This window comes from Euprymna scolopes, chromosome 7, assembly GCF_053919585.1.
Source record: "Euprymna scolopes isolate OS-2025 chromosome 7, ASM5391958v1, whole genome shotgun sequence".
Taxonomy (NCBI): domain Eukaryota; kingdom Metazoa; phylum Mollusca; class Cephalopoda; order Sepiida; family Sepiolidae; genus Euprymna; species Euprymna scolopes.
In genome coordinates this window covers 121,467,632-121,485,131 of record NC_136488.1, presented here as the reverse complement: position 1 = coordinate 121,485,131, position 17,500 = coordinate 121,467,632, and the positions used below count along the sequence as shown (strand labels likewise).

General features: G+C 35.6%; 1 protein-coding gene and 2 pseudogenes across 1 annotated transcript in view; 2 read left to right on the top strand and 1 right to left on the bottom strand.

The window, feature by feature from the left end:
• The window catches only part of LOC145279917 (midnolin-A-like), a 104,423-nt gene that overhangs the window by 37,304 nt on the left and 49,619 nt on the right, over positions 1–17,500 (top strand). The window lies entirely within an intron of this gene.
• Positions 2,033–2,149, top strand: LOC145280387 (5S ribosomal RNA; annotated as a pseudogene).
• LOC145280478 (5S ribosomal RNA) overlaps positions 17,417–17,500 on the bottom strand; it is a 117-nt pseudogene continuing 33 nt past the window's right edge.

Here is a 17,500-nt window from a genome sequence, read left to right as displayed (position 1 = left end):
TAAAAATTTTTTTGTGTGTATTCATATTAAAAACTCCCTTTTTTTTTCTATTTATTTAAAAAGAAAATACAACTTGTTATATATGTGTTGTGGAATTGCATTTATCTGCAAAAGATCTAGCTAATTTGCATAGTCTTTTAAACATTCATTTTAATTGATTCCCTATTAGTTTTTTTTTTCGGTTTTCTTATGGGATCATGATCTTTATTTAACTATTACGTGCAATTATATTCATGCAGATATTCTACATGATTTATACTTGCGTAACATTTGCGTAAAAAGGTTATAATCAACACAAACCTATATATATATATATATATATATATATATATATATATATATATATATATCTTTAAAAAAATTGCCTACCTAACTCCTCTGTCCGTTTTTGGTGTACAGACATGAAACTAATTACATAGGTTTTTCGAACCAAAACTTTATATTTGGCTTTTAACCGGGGAACATCCGTGCAAAAGTATATGTATATTACGAAGATGCATGCGTAATGTAATAGTTATTGGTTCATGTTTTAATTTTAAGCCTTTCAGCAAACATGTCTTCATAGCTCAGGCATTAACGTCGTATGTTGAATGTTTGAGCTTCGATTCTTGGTGATGGCGCACGAGTCATTTAAAAAATGTTTAAAAACTTTTCAAATCATTACTATATATTGATTTCAATATCATATAATAAGAAATAAGAAAGCTGCATTAATCAAATATTATGTTTAAGCGTATTTTACGACCGGACAACGCCGGGTGGTCTGCTAGTTTGGTATAAAACACCCATTCTGCGTGAAAAAGTAATAACTTTTACTCGTTTTTAACGAACGTCTAACAATGATAATATCGCAAATGTGTGATTGCTTGATTGTTTCACCATTTCCGCTTATTCACCAAATACCTCCAAATTATGTATTCTGAAAGTTGAAATTCACAAAACGATTCTTGACCATCAAGATGGACGGGTAGAATTACAATTGTCATCTACAACGAATCGTTTACAATTGTAATCGGAAAATGTTCGTAATAGTGGGGTAATTTAATAATGGTTATATTCATCGAAATGAATTCTCCGTATTTACGTTGATCCTCTGAAGGCCAGAGTTAGACGACGCGTGTTTTTTTTTGTTTTGTTTTCTGTGTGTGTGTGTGTGTGTGTGCGTGTGCGTGTGCGTGTGTGTGTGTGTGTGTGTGTGTTTTTTTTTTGTTGTTTTTTTTATGTAATCAGAATTCAGCTCCTAAAAAAGAGGTTCCCTGGATTGGAACGAACTAAAAAAAAATCCTAATCTAGAAGGAAGCTGGCGCGAAGACAAAAAAAAAAAGGGGTGAAGTGTTGTATTGGAACAGATACCTTTAGCCTCTAATCAAGATACCAATAGTTTGTTAAAGTCGTCTACAATTGGCCGAGATAAAAGTGTAGTATCTGTTCTTCAGATGCGGCACTTCCTTTTCTCGTCCTCTTTCAGTGGAGGAGAGCCTTCACGACTGAGACAATTTTTATTTTTGTACCTTTTCTCCACGTTAAAAAACAACCCTGGTGTCTAACTCTGTCCCGTGGGGAGGCATTGTAAATAGGTACAATAGAGTGTTTAATGGATCGTTTACGATAGTTGCCCAGAAACAATAATTTAATAATCTAGTTGATTGTCGGGTTTAACGGCACATCAAACTTTGTTGACTTATTTTATGTCCAAACCCGACATTATTTTTGTACACGATATTGTTTTGAAGGTGTTTATTTTGAAAGTCAAATAGTTTGGAAACAACACATTCTATTTTACCTGTCAATGGCGCCCTGACAGGTACGACCTATCTGTTTCAGAGTGGACCTGGGAGTAATTGTATCTAAAAGGTGACTATACACAACTCCAAACTTATAAATTAGGGCCTCATCGCTAAATCAAGTTTTGTATCATTCTTTTATTGTAGTTTCTCCAGACAACGTATGAAGCCACTTGATGTAAAAGGCTAAAAAGAGCGGAAGATGATTAACGCAAAGACACAAAATGCTTATTGAAATTAGAAGAAGAAAATACGGCATAATCGCGTTGACACAACGGTTCTCGTCAGATCACCGAAGTGAAGCAACGTTGAGCCTGGTTAGTACCAGATGGGTGACCATTTGGGAATTCTAGGCGCTGTGTGTGCTCTCCGCTCATCTCGACATTCTTTCCAGTCGTCCTGTACCTCAACTTGCAACTGGTATGCAACAATTTTTACTTAGGAGAGGCGTGGTTGGAGACTGTGCAACTCTTGCCACACAATTTCACGCGCAAGCAGCCTTACAGCGGGTATCCATAGTCTGTCAAGACCGAAGGAAGCCACACTCAGAAGAAAAAGTCAGCGAGGAGAAAGCTCCTCAAGCCCGCAGTTTTTAGAAAGACGCTACTAGAAGATGGATATATGTTACAACGATGTGTCTGATCAGAAAATAGTGAAGACCACTTGACATACGCTGAACATTTTTCGTGTGTAGAGATGGGCGTTGAGTTTAGAAATATGATAGATAAAAATAATCGAACAGATTAGAGGAGATGGATTTCTGGTTGGAGTAAAAAAGATCATCTTTCCTAAGGATGGCCGAGGCAGGTTAGTTTCGCACTCAGAAAAGACCGTTTGATCCATATATGAGACCTCTATAGATATTATCAGTAATTGTAATTAAATGATATACTCCCCATCCTCAAGGCTCCTAAATTGGGGCAAATAGATGCATTTTAAGTTATACCCAAAGCAAATAAAACCCTGGGATACATGGTTTGTAATTGCCGTTCACAATCCTTCGTTCGTAAGATCCAGGATAACTCGTTTATAATTATGTCAGAAATAACTCATTTACAAAGTCGCGTCTGGTACGAATTGCTTACAAAAGCTCTCTAAAATCGACGTCTACATCAAATCGTTTATTGTAACCTTCTCTGCAAGTTTAATTCATATCAAAATCAGGAGGGGAGAGACTAGGCTGTCTGATATATTGTCCTATGTAGTTTTAGGACATTCATCTTCCCAGATTTTATCTTCTCGTCCTTTTATAAAGGATAGCTTAGTGCTAATCAGCTGAGGTGTTCTAAGTGAGATATACAATTGCTTACTTCTTTTGGTCAAGATCAAAGTGTAGCATCTGTTCCGGCAGATACTGCAAGCAAAGACCATATGTGGGGGCAACCCCACATATAAGACCTTGGTCAATGTAGGGGCAACCCTTCATACCAATTGTCACTATCCAGCTCCCCTACTCCCCGGGGAGTTGGTCCCCATTTCCCCTTCACTCCTCACATTAAAAATCGGCCTTGTGCCTAATTTGCTCGGTGGGGGAGCAAATAAATACCATCTGTTCTTCAGATGCTGCACTTCTATTTCTTGTTCTCTTTCAGTGGAGGAGAAATCCTTCACGACTGAGACAATTTTTATTTTTGTACCTTTTCTCCACGTTAAAAAACGACCCTGGTGTCTAACTCTGTCCCGTGGGGAGGCATATTAAATAGGTACAATTGCTTACTTGTTCGGTTAGAGTACCCCCCTCTCTCTTAGGCGCTGGATTTTCAAAACTCATTTTCCTGGTCTTATAATTAATCTTCTCGCCATGAGAAAGACAAAAACTCGTAGAAATTGAACGCTACGCTCGTATCAACTCTTTCGAGTTTTTATCTTTTTTCGCGATACGAGTTATATAGCTAAACTATTTGCAGTAAAGTCTATATATTTACGTACATCATTACGTGTGACGTAATTAGAGGGTAAGGCGGGATTTTTTTTTTCGCTAAACAAACATTGCGTTGTTGCATTTTTTTTTTTCCTGCTTATTTATTTTGCCGGGTGTGCCATTCACGTAAGAACAATCGGGGTCAGATGAATGAAGAAAATTTACGATCATGCAAAATAGAAAAACAAAAACAATATTAAGTTTACAATAACGTCAGAAAACATCAGGTCGTGATTCACGAGCTGCTAAACGGTGCAACACCAAAAGTTACATTCTGAATAAACGACCGTACATGCGTCTGCTGTTCTCGAATGAGTTAATCAATATATACAACATACACGTGCGCATACACACACACACACACACATTCTTATACTAAAGCTGAGATTCTATCCTATAAATTTTAGTCGTACAAAATACATGTTAAAATATTCCTTGTTTTTGGCATTGACTTATGTTTTAAAAAACATTAATTTTTATTGTTCAAATTATTCGTAAGTTGCAATTACTCACGAGGTAACTCTTGTCTTGAAAATGTTATGCCCATTAATCTGCCGCTTTCACTATATTGTTTGAATCCCGCTTGGAATACGGCACACTCACGTTGACACACCGGTTCTCGCAAGATCACCGAAGTTAAGCAATCTGGAGCTTGGCCAGTATCAAATAGGTGACCATTTGGGACGGCGAGGCGCTGTATGTACCGCGAGGTAAAATACCAGGTTGGGAAACTTGCGCGGTCTATCCTTCTCTCGGAGGTAGGTGGGCCTCTCTCTTAAGCCGTGGTAGGCAACCCATCTAGTGATGGTGTCACGATGAAAAATAACCTTGATAGCTCTGGCAAAGCATCAAGCATTCAGCTACGGACAAGATTTGAATTACACTACAAATTCGTGTAGTGAGTTCAATGTCGGCTGCGGCCGCATGTTACATTTACGTTGAATCCCGCTTTTATTTATATAATGTCTATCACTCTCCAGTCCGTCTGTCTTTCTTTTTCTAATACACTTCTTGTTTACTATTAGTCACAAGTTATAACACTAACAAACAAAAACAAACAAATATTAATCCTATTAATTTACCTTTCTGGAGATTATTTCTTGTATTCTTTTAAGTTTTACTGGCTTTGCAAACTCGCCTGTTTCTGATACAAAAAATTAAATCCAAACTCAGATCTGTATAATGTTATATCAATAGCGGCCCTGCAGTTTTAACAGCGTCGGCAACCAGGATTCTCCAAATTGTATAGCCATGTTAATCTCGGGGAGACAAGTAAAGACAGTAGTTTCCCGTTGCTTTCCGCTTTGATTCTGGGGTGTATCTCCTCCAGTGAGTTCAACGCGCTTCCAGATACCAAACTAGAAATATCTACAACTCAGCACGGTACATACAGCGCCCAGCCTTCCCAAATAGTCACCCATCTGGTAATAGCTGGGCTCATTGTTGCTTATAGTCACCCACATACAGTACTGTTTCGCTGTTTCACAGCTCATCAGTGCAACATACCGAAGCTCGATTTGTTTACACAACGCGCATCGCTTGATTCGCTGATGGTAATTGTGTATCACTTCTTAATATGCTCAACTCAAGAGGAGCATAACAGTCATCCACATACAGTACTGTTTCGCTGTTTCACAGCTCGTCAGTGCGACTAGACAGGCAACTACCTCAAGCCAGGATTGAAACCCGACCGCCTGTACGACAGTCAAGGCTCATAACCATTACGCTAATCGGCGGCTGCTGTGCGAGTCGTGAATTAACGATGCTTTGACATCGTCCGAAATACCTAAGCTCGGTTTGTTTACACAAAAAGCATCAGTTTATACGCTAATGGTAATTCGTGTATCACTTCTCAATATGCTCAAGTCAAGATGATGCGCATTATATATAATCTTTAAAGATAACAAGTCAATAGGAATAGACACACAAAACAGTTATATTCTTATATGCCGACACGGGAGACTGAAACAATTGTACGCAGAGTGTTACTAATAAAAGAAAAAAAAACTTTCCGAAACTGAATAAATACTTCTATTAATGTGGCGTCTTTAAAGTAAATATTTACAGCTCTAGTATCGCATTATTGAGCTAGCTAAACACGAAAGTTATTATTTATTCATATGCAATCATTGTCCCAAGTAGTTCAGTTACATATAAGCTACACACACGCACACACACACACACACACACACACACACACACACACACACACACACACACATATATATATATATATATATATATATATATATATATACTGTTAAGGTCTATCTGAAAAGGTATCAAACCCTTCACCTATAGAAGCACTGTAGTCCTGCATTGGATCTGTTTTGGTTTCAAGGAATTCATTTTTCATGTTATATATCGATGTGTGTGCGTGCGTGTGCAATAATCACTTGCCAACTCGTTCGTTGCATCACATCTCTATAGCGTGGTTAGACAAGGACACATTCTAAACTGAGTACGACACTGTACTGCTGTGACACACGGCGGACATTTTAACCGTTGCGCTATAAATGTAAGGTTACTAGTTAGATCTAGCTATTTCTATTTTCAGTAGTCGAGGTTGCTTTATTCTCTTACGAATATGTCTGCGTGCTTGGAGGCGTTCGCCTCCGCCTTCTCACACACGACTTCAGTAAAACACACAAGCTGCCCGGCCTGATATGTTAACAACATGCGATCAGAGACTGAGAACGGCGCCGCCACATGAAAGGGGGCCGCCCTCATTTCTTTGTATTTTAAACTGGTCTGATTACGTCACACTATAAGTACGTCATTGGCGGCTTCACATTCCGAACCTTTCTTAACCTCTCGTCGCTGTCGTCGATTACGTCAGGCTTCTGGTATAAAGAAAACAAGAATCGCATGACCTTGACTGACCACCCAGCTGTTCAAAGCCCGGCGGCAACAACTTTGTTCTTTGTATTGTTTATCTAATTTTAATTCGTTTCCATCGATTCGGTATTTTTACTTTGCGTTTATTTATTTATTTATTTTATATTTGCGATGGAAATAAAGAGAACACATCTTTGCATTAACAAAAATAGAACATACATGCATACATACTTACATACATACATACATACATACATACATACATACATACGTACATACATACACGTATATATACTTTCAGTTGTATTTAATAATTTATATAATCCCTCCAAATGACACGATTAATTAAGCTCAATGAAAATACTTTAACACTTTCAGAACATATATATCAGTAGTTTACAGTTTAAATCCAGATATATATTTATATTTTTTCTTTTATATGTTATTTTGCTTTACACGTGTTTCATACGAATACCTAACAACTCATCAGAGGCAGTTAACGTTTCTCGGAAAACACAGGCACACACACACACACACACACACACACACACACACACACACACACACACACACACACACACACACACAGTTCCAGAGATTTATTTTTCGGAATAAAGCGGATAAAAACTGCTGAAACTAAATGGAAATTGTTAGAAGGCATATAATTCATTAAACGTTCTTACTTATTCAAGATATAATTGGAATGTCTCAGGAGAGAAAGCTGCAGTATGTTTTTTTAGTCCCATGAGATTTCATTCATGTTTAAGATGCCTTAAAAAATATCTATTTGGCTTTGGAACGTACACTATTTATATATATGCACACCAACGCCTACTCGCGTCTTTCTTACTCTTTTACACCCGATTTTTCATTTGCTCTCCAGATTAGTTGATGATCAACTCGCGAACTATTATCATATATAATTAAATTATATATGTAGAACAAAACAGCTCCTAATGGATCAAAATGCTCTACGCATGCGCAAATGTAGATGTATACATTTGGCTGCGTTTATTTGGCAAGCTTGATATACATATTTCGTTAGCTCAAATAGTACTGAATACCAATAGAGAGTAAAATGTTGTCGTTTCAATTCTATCTTATGGCATCAGTTATATTTTTTTTACAAATATTTTGAAATCACTACTATATATTTGGCACAACCACTAGATAGTTGACTTTATAATAATAATTAGGAAATATACACAACTTAAAATATATTTAAGCGTATTTTACGATCAACTAACGCCGAGTAGCAGGAGTGTGTATACACACATATATGGTATTATTTCTTATACATTTATATTTAATACTTTCACCTACATACACATGTGTAATGAAATGTTAATTACTGCAGATCGAAGAATTCGACTCTCGACTCGACGACCCGGTATTCACCCTCTAGGCTACCATCAATTAACATGGGAAAGGAGATAAGTAAATTCTACAAATAATGTCGAATCGACAATCATATACAATAAGCTTAATCTAATGAGTTCAACGGCTGGAACTTAGCATTACGCATAGGTTCACAGCTAACACACGCACACCCGTACACACACACACACACACACACACACACACACACACACATATATATATATATATATATATATATATATATATAGTCTTACGATTGCGTAAGAATAATTCTAGGGGACTAGGGTCTTGTATACTCTACAATAAGTGTTTTATTTTTATTTTTATTTATTTTTTTTTGTTTACTTTACACGTATCATTTCTTATTTCTTTTAATTTTCTTCTTTGTTGAATGTTTTCTTCATTCCTTATAATATATTTTATAGCAGTGTTTTACGTACATCTAGTCGTTTCTCAGAAGTTGTTTCAGGGTTTTCTGATACTCAACGAAAAACGTGTAGGATGTTTGTAAAAAACAAACTAGTAAAAATATATAAATATGAATTTACTACATGGAATGTGTAATCATTCTACAAAACAAAGAAGATACAGTTAATTCACACTTACTGTATATATATATATATATATATATATATATATATATATATATATATAATTTTAGGTTGTTGCATAAGTTCCAGCCGCTTTGTTTTTTTTTTTTTTTTAGAAAATAGAGAATTTTAACAGCGAAAGTAAGTTCGTGTTGGGCCTAAGCTCCAAGTTTTTGTATGTATCCCATCGACTGAAGGTGACGTGAAATTGTCGCAAAATTATACTTCATCTTTTCACCCAATTCTCTACACGCCTGATGGCCATCTTCCTTGAAAAGAACGCTGAGTTGGTCTTCGTCTATCTTGATTATGTTTTCGGAACGTCATTGAGGTTAAAATTACGGTGTTTGAATCTGGTAAACCAACCTTGAACAGTTCTTTCAGCTATAGCGTTTTCTCCATATTCGGCACAAATATCCTTGGTCACTTCACTCGCTTTTTTGACCTCGATTAAAGAGGAAAAGAAGGAGGTGTCGAAAATGTGATTTTTATCTACTTGACAATCCTTTTGATGGTTCTGAAAAACGAGAAAAATTATATCCGCAAAAAAAACAAAAAAACGATGACCATTATTTTGTAAAACTGAATAGGTGCTTTCTAATGATATATAACACTTTGCAACGTGTTTTAGAATAATTTTTTTATGAAACTGCGGGAACTTATACAACAACCTGATATATGAACACGATTAAATATAAAGACATAAATATTTAAAATGCTAACAGTTATTTAATAGCTTATACAAACAAAGTGTCGGTCAATGACTTCTTCCTGGGAATGTAGTAGTGATGGAGAGAAAATATTGACAGGAGCCACCAAAGAATGACGGCATCTGCTGTCATAAAAAAACATGTAAATATTGTCAACTTGTTTTTCAATATAAGAAGATTTTTATCGTGTGAAGAAGCCAACAGTGAGAGCCACATATGGGATAGACGAGGTCACACGCTTTTGAATAAATGGATAGAGTAAATAGAGTATTGGTTTTCCTGCAATACGGCATAATCACGTTGACACACCGGTTCCTGTTAGATCACTCAAATTAAGCAAAGTTGAGACTTGTCAGTACTAAAATAGGTGGTTATTTGTGAATTCCAATTGCTGGATGTGCTCTCCGCTTATCCTGTCATTCTCTCCAGTCTATCTTGTGTCTCTCCTTGATACTGGATCCGAGCAGTGACGATTCAGGAGAGGTGTAGTTGAGGATTGCTCAACTCTTGCCTCACAAATAATCGTTCAGGTACCCTTACAGGAAGTATCCAATGTGTATTGAGTGAACATCAGAGTCATCGAATAGCAATATTTTATATAACTTTAAAAACTCTCTATGCACTTGCAAACTAGAATTATTCTGTCTTCATGGCACAATGGCTGGTCTCAGCCTAAAATGCGAACATATACAACAAGGGCCTGTAAACTTATTAGCAATGACGATATGGGTTCTACGAGTAGTTGTTCGGCCTGGAAAATACATGCCCTTACCGTTGCAAAACCTAGTAGAAGGTGTTCATGTCTCTAATGCACGGGCTGAAATCTGTACGCTTGGCAAGGCTGAAATCTGTACACTTGGCAAGGCTGAAATCTGTACGCTTGGCAAGGCTGAAATCTGTACACTTGGCAAGGCTGAAATCTGTACGCTTGGCAAGGCTGAAATCTGTACGTTTGTCAAGGCTGATATCTGTATGTTTGCAAAGGCTGAGATCTGTATGTTTGCAAAGGCTGAGATCTGTATGTTTGCAAAGGCTGAGATCTGTATGTTTGCAAAGGTTGAGATCTGTAGGTTTGCAAAGGCTGAGATCTGTACATTCGACAATGTTTAAATACGATCATATGAATGCATATGAATTTCTGTATGTTTATGTGTGTGTGTGTGTGTTTGTGTGTGTGTGTGTGTGTGTGTGTGTGTGTGTGTGTGTGTGTGTGTGTGGCAAATTTAAAAGAAAATAGATCGGACGTATTGGACAAAGGTAAATAAGGTATGATCTAAAACAAAGATGTATCTCAACGTCGACAAATTGGCAAAAGTAAAATGACTTCTTTCTTTTCGACTTGTTATTCTTGAAAAATGTCTCAGAAAGGGGGATGAAGCACTGACATGCACTTTCCAGTTTTAGATAACCCTCCTAATTTCTCATGTGTGTGTTTTAACTGTGTCTGTTTATATGTGTGCATATGTAAATTCGTATTATGTTTGTATGTATATGTGTCTCTTTATTTGTAGACGTCAATATGTATGTGTGTATATAGATGTATGTTTATGTACGTATATAGATGCATACGTAGACATATGCTTGCGTAGACTTAGGTCTGTGTACATGTGAACATGTCTATCTGTGCATATACACATGTATGCATGTGATTATATATGTTTGTGTATATGCATATATCTTTCTCCCTCTCTCTCTCTCTCTATATATATGTATGTATGTATGTATGTATGTATGTATGTATGTATGTATGTATGTATCTCTGTAGATAGATAGATAGATAGCAAGATAAGAGATGTATGTGTATATGTATGTATGTGTGCATATGTTTGTATATACGCATATGATTGTATGTATGTGTTTTTATATTTATATATATATATGCGTATGTGTGGGTATGCAAATGTATACGTATATATATATACACACACACACACACACACATTTATAAAATATATATGGCGATTAAGCTACACTGAATATTCCGCGTTTCATCTACTCTAGGACTCTTCAGGCTTATGCGCATAAGACTGAAGAGTCCTAGAGTAGATGAAACGCGGAATATTCAGTGTGGCTTAATCGCCATATATATTTTATAAATTACTATCTAACTCTACCTACGTATTGAGCACTTTTGAAGTAAATACTTAAAGTTTACGCATAAATCTATACTTTCGTATATTAATTTTATGTGAGTAAATTAAGTAGTTATATGTATATATATTTATATATATATATGTCTGTATATATATATATATATATATATATATATATGTATATATATATATGCATAGGCAATGTTTGTGTGTATATAAAACTTGTTAAAGTATTTTATTTTTTAACTGTGTGTGTGTGTGTATTTGTGTGCGTTTGTAATTTATATTGTTGGTTATATGTAAAAAAACCCTTACCGACTGATCGATGAACTGATTTATTTTTAAACTATGCTATGATATCATGATTTTATGTATAGGCATGACTCGGTTGATATAACTAGTCGCCGATTAGGTGAGGTCAACGAAACCTCAAGTACAATTAAGGTTTGCTGTACTGCAAAACATCGATATACTTTCAGTAGTTTTTTTTTTTTCGTCCGAGTTGGCAGTCGATTACGTCACATGTGGGACAATCATTTCTTTTGTCCTTTTTTTTTTCATTTCTATCTTTTTATACTTTCTCCATTTGACTTTTTCTTCCTTTTTCTTTTCCTTATTTGTCTTTTCCTTACACTGTATGCCTTTCGTTGTTCTTTTTCGTATTTTATTTTCAATTATTTATTTTCTTTCTCTTTTATTTTTTGTCTTTTTGTTTTAATCGTTCAATTTTTTTTTCTATTACTTTCATTCTCATTCTTTTGTTATTTTCTGGGGTTTTTCCGTTTCTATTTTACTCTGTTCTTGTTTCTTTTTATTCCCTAGGAGCTGTAAAGCAAGTATTTGTTAACATTGGCTTTGCTGAAAACCATAGTATAGCATCTATTCTCGTTCTTTCCTCCGCCCCCTCTCTGTTCCTCTCTATATATATGTATCTATCTGTATATGTATGTATGTATGTATGTATGTATGTATCTCTATCTATCTATCTATCTATCTATCTATCTATCTATCTTATCCTCTCCCCCTCTCTCCTTTTTATCTTTCTCATTCACTCACATTAATTTTGTCTCTTTTTCACTTCCTGTCTTTATTTCTCTTTCTTTTTTTTTCTTTCTTACCTTCTTCTTTTCTTTCTTTTTTTCTATTTTTTCACTGTTTCTATTCTTTCTCTCTTCTTTATCTTCGTTCTCTTTTTTCTCGTTCGCATTAATTTTGTCTTTCTTTCTCTTGATCTCTCCTCTTTCAGTTCCCATTTTTTTATATCTGCATCTTTTTTTTTTTCTACTTGTGTATTTATTGTTATTTTCGATTATCTATCATTCTTTCTTTCTGACTGCCTTTCTTCATATTCTTTTATTCCTTTTTTTTTCTATTTTTTTTTTCTATTTTTTTTTCTCTGGTTCCTTCTTTTTCTACATACTTTTTAATTCCTGAATGTTTCTCATTATACATATATACTAGCATTTCAGCCCGGTGTTGCCCGTGTGTTTGGTGATGTATGTTGAGGAAAACAAAAAAAAAAAGGTCAATTTTTCTTTTATTTGACCCCTATTATGACCCCTTAACATTTATTGTTTTGGACTCAAATCAAGTTATTAAGTTAGATCCAAGTCCAAGGAACCTATATCTAAAGTTTCGAGTGTTTAGACCCTAAATTATCGGAGGAGTTTGGTAGAGTTCTCGAAGGTCAAATTGTTGAACTATGACCCCTTAAATAGCTAAATTTCTGGCCGGAAATGGATCACATCGATTTTCCAAAATCTCAGTACCCTTTATATATCAAATTTCAAGGCTGTAGACTTAAAATTGACAGAGTTATTGTGTAGGGAAATGTACACAGACAGACACACACAGATACACAGACACGTTTACTTATATATATATATATATATATATATATATATATATATATATATATATATATATATATATATATATAATTTCTTCGTTTTTTCTTTTTTCTTTCTGGCTCTTATCTGACGCGCTTTTCTTTCCAATGCACCGGAAGTAGCCCTTCCTTCTCCACCTTATTTAAAACCCAGTTTGCTTTGCTTTATGTTATTACATTCTTTTTTTCAACTGTTACAAGACGGAAAAAATGTCTTTCGAATACAATCTGTTCATTATTTTTTTTATTATTCCTTTAAGGCCTTTGTCGATTGTTTTGTTCATTTCTTGAGGCGGCACTAAATAGAATGCCAAATGTTGAATGAGAAAGATCCTGTCTCCTCGCCCCCCTAAAAAAGGAAAAAAAAAGTTTTGCAACCAGGCGGTTAAAAAAATAAATAAATAAACAAAACGAGACTGTCTCACAAGATATGAAAATAGATATGCCTTTCAACTATTTATCGTATCTGTGTCGGTAGGAATTTTTAAAGTGCCAGTGAACCTATGCAGAAATTAAGACATGCCAATTGCGTCATTCTAACTTGTAGACATTTTTATATATTTAACTTCACAAATAGAAAGATGCATGGATAGAGAGATAAATATGTTGATAGATAGGTAAAGAGATAGAGAGAGAGTATATATATATATATATATATATATATATATATATATATATATATATATATATATATATATATATATATAAGAGATAAAACATCTTTTGATATGTTGAAATGATGAACAAACAGATATAAACGTCATTCTGAATTTTTGAGATGAGACGTGAATGCTTGTGCTATGTTGATTAATCAAACTATTATTCTCATCTTGGGTGTTATTAACACAACATTTCGGTCGCTGCAACCTGCGACCTTCTTCGGGTGTTGAAAATATGCTTCTTTTTCTCTAAGGAAAAGAGGACTGGCTCTGCATTACAAGAATTTGAACCGTGGGTTTGAGGGTGGGTCCGTAGATCATAAATTGAACCGTCTTTATGATGGAACCTTCCTTATGATCTACGGACCCATCCTCAAACCCACGGTTCCAATTCTTGTAATGCAGAGCCAACCCTCTTTTCCTTATCAACAATTTTTAAGGTACTCATTGAAATACTTGGAAACGACTCAATGATTTATAAAAAAAAATTAATTAAATACTTACAAAACACCCCTTAACAATTTGTAAGGCATTTATTGAAATACATGGAAATTAGATTGTTGATTCTTTGTAGAACACACATTTATATTATGAAAATGCATCGGCGACCATCTAAAAGGCAGTCATCGAAATATTTGTGATGTGTATTCCTTAATCTTGGTACGGCATAATGACGCTGACACACCAGTTCTCGCTAGATCACCGAAGTTAAGCAACGATCTGTCTGGCTAATACCAGATGGGTGATCATTTGGGAATACTTACCGCTGTATAGGGTAGTGAGACAGCACTACTGTCAAAGGAAAAAACTAGGGGTATCCTACCCTCTGCTAGTCTGTGGGATACCCCTAGGCAAGGTTGAGTACCAACTTTAGCTCTCTCGAACAGGGTAACGTGAGGTCATGGAAAGCAGGCGACTGATTTAATACTGAAGCAAGCAGGAACATTTCTGTTAATAGTTTAGTATCTCGTTGCGCTCGGCAGACGATCTCTTTGGGTAAAATGGTCAGGAAAATAGCCCAGGAGAATCGCACTACTTGGACAAAAAGAAACTGCAACCTATTGTTTGTACAACTGAAAAGAAAGCTATGACAAACCATAGTGTACTGAGTGAACAGTAGCATTGCATCGCAATACCTTACATCACTTTGAAAACTCTCTGCGATTGAAAACCAGAATTATCTTAATGGCACAATGGGTGGTCTCAGCCTAAAATACGAACATATTCAACAAGGGCCTGTAACGTTATTAGCAATAGCAATATGGGCACTACGAGTAGTTATTGAAGGGCCTTACCGTTGCAAAACCTAGTAGGTGTTCATGTCTGTAATTCACGGGTTGAAATCTGTACGTTTGGCAAGGCTGAAATCTGTACGTTTGGCAAGGTTGAAATATGTACGTTTGGCAAGGCTGAAATCTGTATGTTGGCAAGGCTGAAATCTGTATGTTGGCAAGGCTGAAATCTGTACGTTTGGCAAGGCTGAAATCTGTACGTTTGGCAAGGCTGAAATCTGTACGTTTGGCAAGGCTGAAATCTGTATGTTGGCAAGGCTGAAATCTGTACGTTTGGCAAGGCTGAAATCTGTACGTTTGGCAAGGTTGAAATCTGTACTTTTGGCAAGGCTGAATTCTGTATGAGAAACAGCGTGAATTATGAGCAACAATGAATTTATGAATGCTTCGTCGGAAAGAGCTAGATGGAGAGTCATAGCCATCAATGCCTGTACCAGCCAGGACACCACTTGAATTGAACTTGAGCTATTTAATGCCAAACTACAATAGCTTTTATATAAAAATCATTAATCGGTTTTGTAAACATATATTACAGCATATCAACCCTTTTATATTGTGTAATACCAAACACAATACCTATTGTAAACAATTAGTTTAATACGATTTTGAGCTACACCGTTTTTGAGCACAGGTTCTGAAACATGGATCAGAGCGATTGAGATTTCTTCATCGCTGAATGATTTTAATAAGGTTTAGGCAGAATGAAGAATATCTGGCTTTAAAACTAATGTATCTTATACTTTAGATGGTGTTACGTTGCTGTTCTTTATAAATGTCAATTATAATGAAATTCTTATTGATTTTAGTTGCGTTTATCATTTGTTCCGATGATTATGGCCTGTGCATTTAATACAAAACTGTAAATCCAAAAATATGTTCATTCCAAAACTGGTAATTTTGATATGATCTGAACATACACTTAAACTTAAGCCCACGGTTTTATTGTTTTACAGAAGTGGGTTTCAATTTCCATTTCGTACTTTTGCAACAATTATTAGTGTAACTGATCATATATTCTGATTTGAGCCCGATTTCAGAGGGCACCACCGTATGGTTAGATTAATCGACTCCTTACAGCTGAGCTCTTTATATACTAATTATAGCAAGAAAAAAATGAAGCACGAAAATATACTCTACGAGTAACGAATACCGCAACGATGAGTAAGTTAGTTATTAGAAGGCGGCAAAAAATGCACTTTTGCGCGCGATCTGTTGGGATAGAAAAATGCAATGATGACGCACATGTACTAAACGTATGAATGATCGATTCAAACTTATTGAGTCCATTTAGATCTATTATTCATAGCATTTTGGCTCTCCCTCCCTCCCTCCCTTATATATATATATATATATATATATATATATATATATATATATATATATCTACATAACTCATTTCTATTTCACTCTTCACTTCTATCTTATTATTTTTGCCGCGCACGCCATTTCTTTCTCTCTCTCACACGCTTCTACTCTCTCTCTATCTCTCTTTCTCCCTCTCCCCCTCTCTCTCACACACACGCACGCATATATATATATATATATATCCTGTTTCACTCTCTAGTTCTATCTTACACATTTTTGTAACTCACTCCATATCTTATCTCGTTCTCATCCCCCCTCGTTTTCCCTCGCCTCTCTTTCTCTCTATGCTTCTATTTATCTGAGATATTTTTTTTTGTTTTCATCTCAACATCTATCTCCATGCAGCTATTTTTCTTTCTAAATAACCATATATCACGGACCGTTTATATATTTTGACCTATAAATAACTGTTTTCTTTTCTATCTAGTTATCAAGACGGCTCACACTGTCCGCATATTCTTATTGATCTATAAATTTATCATCAACGCCCCCCTCTCTCTCTCTCTCTCTCTCTCTCTCTCTCTCTCTCTCTCCCTTATAAAATGCTGATGTTTCTCTCTGTATCACATCGTTCCGGTGTCAATAGATACCTATTTATTGCAAATTATTCATGATATCTATCCGTCGCACACTTATATACTCACACATAAATATATGTATGTGTGGGTGTATATATATATATATATATATATATATATATATATATATATATATATAAAGGCTTCCTTCAGTCTTGACAGACTATGGATACCCACTGTAAGGGTGCCTGCGCGTGAAATTTGTGCGGCAAGAGTTGCACAATCTACAACCACGCCCCTCCTGAGTCAACATTGTTGCATACCAGTGGCAAGTTGAGGTACAAGACGACTGGAAACAATGCCGAGATAAGCGGAGAGCACATACAGCGCCTAGAATTCCCAAATGGTCACCCATCTGGTATTAGCCAGGCTCAACGTTGCTTAACTTCGGTGATCTGACGA